Below are 6,000 nucleotides of genomic sequence, written 5' to 3' on the forward strand. Positions count from 1 at the left end.
TATTAAACAGGTCAGCCGGGTTGGCATACCCCTAACACGAACCTGACCCGTTTAATAAACAGGTTAGGCGGGTCGACCTGTTTATTAAATGGGTTTGTTTTTGCCAAACCCGAACCCGCCTAAGAGGCAGGTTGGCGTGTCGTGTCAAGTTTTGCCACCCCTACTCATATCTCTGTTCTCGTATCTGTATCTCTTCAATCTTATATTGAAAACTTGCATTTGTATACTTGTTGAAAATTTGAGATACAAGCTTGTAACTTTTCTATTTTGAGCTAGAACTGAAATAGAAACATGCTTTGCAGACTGAAATAGGCACACAAGCCCTTTTTTTGTTTGTTTTATGTTATTTTTTGATCGCCTGCGACGAAAATCGAGAAGAATAGAAAAGAAAGATGACGTTAGCTTTTTAATGCCAATAAGATCTCCTTGATCTGTTTGAGTCTATAAAGTATGCTTTTATTTCGATTTTGGAACTCAAAAACAGGAACTCTAGAAAGGTTTTTGGCTTTGGCTCAAAACAGAAAAATTATAGGTCTCTATTTTAGCTTTTCAATGACTATAAAAATGTAAGTTTTCGACTTTGGATAAGACAAATATAGATATGAAAACATATATTGTTGAGCAAAAAATATATATGTGATTGTTCTCTTAAATATATGATTTTCCTCTTATATATATATGATTTTTTTCTTATATATGTCGAGTTTCTTTTAAACGTAATTTTCTCTTAAATATGTGATTTTCTCTTAAATAGATGCGAAGTTTCTCTTATAGATGCAATTTTCTTTTAAATATATGTGGAGTTCCTCTTATATATATGATTTTTTATAAACATGTGATTTCCTTTTACATACATGTAATTTTTTAAGTTTAGCAGGATGTTCACAACTATTTTTATGCGAAATTCTGAGATATATGAAAACTTAATCAGATATTTGCAAAATTTTGAGGTTTGAGTTTAACAAGATGTTCACAAATTATTTTTATGCGGGCTTCCTTATTTTATGCATATATTTTATACGAACTTTCTCATCATCTCGTATATTTTATGCAAACTTCTTCATTCTCACTTATATTTTATGCGGACTTCTTTGTCCTCACATATATTTTATGTAAACTTTCTCATCCTTACTTATGTTGAACAATGTACTTTCTAGAAGACATTTCTCTTCAACCGCTTATTAGATTAAGGTAATCTTAATGGATTTGGAAAGCTAACATTCTAATCTATTTTTTTTCATTTTGTTGTTTTTCTAATTTTTTGGCACAAGTGATAAAAAAATATCATAAAGCAGACAGAAAATGCACAATCGTGCATGTTCATCTCTTATTTTAAAAATATTATTGGGGTTATATCTCAACGCCTGTTCATGATTTTCAGCGAATCAAGTATCATTGAAAAAAAAATTTGTCTAGTTTTTTTTTTGTGTTTTTTCAGAATCTTTCATTTTATGGGTCAAAACGTCCTCTGAAGATAGATTGTTCGGTTATTTGGATCTGCAGAGTATGTTTATATTTCAATTTTGAAACTTAGAAACAGAAACTCTAGAGAGGTTTTCGATTCTTACTCAAAACATGAAAGTTATAGTCTTATGTCTCAACTTTTCAATGAATATAAAAATATAAGTTTTTAGCATCAAATTAGAGATATTCTTAAAAAACCATATATTTGGTAAAAAGTTTGCATGTGAGAAGAATAAAAACATAAGTTTTTAGCATCTGATTAGAGAGATACATATTTGAAAAAAAGACTATTCTTAAAAAAACACATTTGGTAAAAAGTTTGCATGTGAGAAGGATAAAAGGGTCTTTTTAAATCTAAATATTTATAATTTTGGATATACAAATAATATAAAAAATTATAGGGAATTTTGAAGAACATGTCAAATCAATCATACAATATAATCGTTTTCGGAACAAATTTCATGCTAAGTATCTTGGATGAGCTAAATAAATCTTGAAGATCTGTTTTGGGGTAATGATTCTACTTATGAGGCTGAGTCACTAGAATATGAAAACTGAAATATGAAAACTAGGAATATTGGCATTTTCAACACTTATTTTGCAAATCCAACCATATGCATGTGCTTGGCATGGTGAATTTGCTAGGAATCAAGTATTGGATCATGTATTTTCAATGAAAAAATGTAGTTTTTAAATGCTTGCATATTTATGAAGATTATGAGCCATTGATTTTAAAAGCTATAAAAGGATCTTGTTTATGCATCAAAATAGGATGATTCAAAGTATAGAGAAAAGAACAAAAACTCCATGAAAATCATGGTTCACACATTATTTCTCATATTTTCATTTCTCATATTCTAGTGAGGCCTCATGAGGGAAAGCATGATTGCAGGCAAGATTTTAAAAGGGAAAATGCATAGTCCAAGGATTATTTTGAATAAAAAACACATGCTTGGAGGGGTTCTGATGCCTAATGCCTAGAGATGTACTCATATACCAAGGTGTGAACTTTAAAAAGGAACCATTTTTTTGATGCTTGATTAAAATAAAAAGCAAAAAGCAACATTAAATTTAATTAAAGCCAAATAAATGGTAATTTTTATTATTAATCATAAAAGAAAATTGACCTTTAAGCTGCCTCTTAGAGCCACTGACCGCTAAAAGTGGCTCATTGGAATCACAATCAAAGTGTGTTATTCTTAGGGTGCGTTTGTATACAATGGAAATTGCAAAAAGGAGAATTCTTGATTCTTACCCATGTTCGTCGGGTAGGATTCTTGTGTTTGGGGTTTAATTTTCCATAAAGACACGCCATTTAAAATCTTTGAAGCTTGCTTTTCTGCATGAGTTTGTGCATGCACATGATGCTCAAGCTGCTAAGCTCTAATACAGCACCAGTGCACCTTCAGATATCATTCAGTCTTTCTTCTGAAGCCTGAGACAAGATCAGGCTGGAGGCACCTCTTGGATGCCGGTCATCCATGTGATGAATAGCAACCCAAACATCGTGGTTTGATAGTTATCTCCCAGATGGATCCCACAAATATTTTCAGTCATTCATCTTGTAGATGAAGGGCACCTAAATCACAAAAGTGGACGGCTAAAACCCAAGAAAAAATGGTGTTATTTAGTTGCCCTTCCAAAGCACCTCTGATGGTATTACCTTTAGGGATGCACAATAAGCCGAGCTAGCTCAGGCTCAACCAGTTAAAGTTCGGCTCGTTCAAAAAAATGAATGAGCTGAGCTAGAATAAGGGTTCCGGCTCAGTACACATAAACGAGCTGAGCTTGAACAGGCACTCCAGTTTGGATAGGCTCGGTAAGCCTGACTAACATAATAATATATATATATTCTTTGTTCATAACATGTTCACAAAGAGAGTTCTTGCCTTAATGGTTAAGTCTTCAATCGAAGTGGCTTGTGTTCAAATCCTACCAACAAATTTTAAAAAACTTTTAAAACCTTTTTAAATTAAAGGTATTCAGCTCAAGCAAGTCTGGTGCAAAGGTTGAGCTTAACCCAGCTTGTGTGCATCCCTAATTACCTTAAACCTTTTGACAAAAATTTCAAAAAACATTGATGAAGGTATTCAGCTTGAGTCGAGATGAGCTTTGTTCAAGCTCAACTCGATCCGGTCTGGGGAAAATGTTGTTCAAGCTCAGCTTGAACCCGGCTGGTATGCATCCCTAATTTCCTTAAACCTTATATAATCTTATGAAGCAATAGTACAAATGCTCTCATATTGATGTTGGTATAGGCACATACAAGATCATAAACAGTGTAGCCCTTAATATGAGATAGAAAATGCCAGATGCCACTGACCAATCTAATGGCAAGCATGGCTCGTATGATGGGAAGCAACAGTGTACACTACTTGGAACACTCACTACCCAAATAATACATCACAAGGATACTCAATTCAACCTCGTGCTTTTAATCCTTGCCTACCATTCTTAATAGAAAAAATAACGTGTCTCTGTCTTTTACGCCCTGTCCTTTTGCCCAGCCGAAAAAAAAGTTTTGATGAAGTTCAGAAAGTCTTTGGACCTGTCACAAGCACATAAAAGTTGAGATCCCTATGTATATCACAGCATAAAAAGCAGATATACCATGTGTCGAGCTACGACTTGTCTGATAGCACTATTTTTTAGCTTTTTTTGTTTATTATTCAAATATATATTTAAAATACTAAAATATCTATTTGTCTAGGGATACTAAAATATCTTTTTATAATTTAAACTTACCTAAAAACTTATAATTTCTAATCATCCCTAATTTTTTATCTTCAGTTATTTAAATTCATACCCATGACAACTGTTCTACCTTTAACCATACTTAAAAAGAATTCAAACCAGTTTTACCCTCATTAAATTTATCTTTTCTTTGACCGTTTTATTCTCTCTCTACATAAAGATAAAAATAACCTTTCTTAATGGTAAACTCATGAATTTGAGTGAAAATAGGGAAGGCCAACCTAGGGACACAGGTATGGTTTAGATTAACCATAAAATATATGATCCACGTAATAGAATTACCAAAATTTTTAGGTATGAAACTGAATTATTAAATTCTTTCGGTATGTCCTCTTGTACAACTTTTCCTAAAATGCATGTATCCAATCGCATACAAATCTGTATCCATATCCATGCGTAGCTTTCGCAGTTTGGTCCATAAATCCCCTCTGACTAAACAGAGGGGAAGGCACATATGAACTTTGATTCAACACTTTAAGATGCTCGTACTATGCCTCATTCCCAGATACGTACAGAACATTTTTTTCTTTAAATTATGGAGACATATTAGCACTTATTTGCAGATGGCTTACATTGCAAAAACATTAGGTGGTGACAATTAGAAAGCACATCAGATAGTATTTGTGACATTGGTCTGCAAAATCAATAATAGACCCCGACAGTTTTAAACTTAATGATATGTAAAAGTAAAAAAAAAAAAAAGGGGGGGGGGGGGGGGGTCTAAGGAAAGAAAGCAGTAAGAGCATTTTCACTTAAAAAATATATTACTTGAAGTTTGAAACCACTGGTCAGAGAATAGCCAATCATCTTGCTGGCACACATCCAATTAAATACAAAAAATGATGACACTGTACGGATAATTTGACATGATTCCCTAAAAACCTTACAATTTTTTATATCTTGCCAATATCCAACATCGTTAGGAACTTTTTACGCTAGGCAACTGGTGCAAACTCACTTAAATCCACAATTGCAGATTTTTTATATAGACCTCGCATAAAATTTATTTAAAATTTTTTGATGAAAATGAAACCACCAAAATCACAAATATTCTACTTGTACGTCAATATTTTGCATAAATATATTTGTAAATCTCCTCTTGAAAATATCTTACTTTTTTTTCATATACTTCACGAAATCACATAAATTTGAATGTAAACCTTGTTAAAAAAGGAATCCAATGCTGCTCCCCATCAAGAGAGAGTGCATGCAACGGTAAAGATCCGGTGCTCATGGACAAGTATGTTATTCATTTATTATTTTGTAATAATTTGTTTCAATTTTATATTTAATCATTGATTAAATTGTCATATATATACATTCAATCATTGATTTGTTTAATTATCTTCTTTGATAAAATCTATGCAAAAAAATATGATATTTGCAAGAGAAAGTTTACAAATATATTTATGTAAAATATTAACGCATATGAAAAAAAAGCAGGATATTTGTAATTTTGTAGGTTTCAGTTTCACCAAAAATTCTCAAATAAATTTATGTAAGTTCGTGCGGTATGCATAAAAAAACATGTGATTCTGAATTTAAGTGGGAGTTTGCACTAGCCGATGCATTTTATTGCAATAAGCCGTCAATTGGCAATTGCAAAGGGTAAAAGGGGTCCTAATAATGTTGGATAATTGCGAGTTTGGACATCGGGAGAATATCGAAAATTGTAGGGTTTTTAGGTCAAATTATTCATACAGTAAGGTAATTTTGCGAATTAAATATATAGACAAGTACATAAATGCTAATAGTTGATAAAGAAAAAAAAACATGGAGTGA

Source organism: Nuphar pumila, chromosome 4, assembly GCF_984573655.1.
Source record: "Nuphar pumila chromosome 4, dmNupPumi1.hap1.1, whole genome shotgun sequence".
In the NCBI taxonomy this organism is placed as follows: Eukaryota; Viridiplantae; Streptophyta; class Magnoliopsida; order Nymphaeales; family Nymphaeaceae; genus Nuphar; species Nuphar pumila.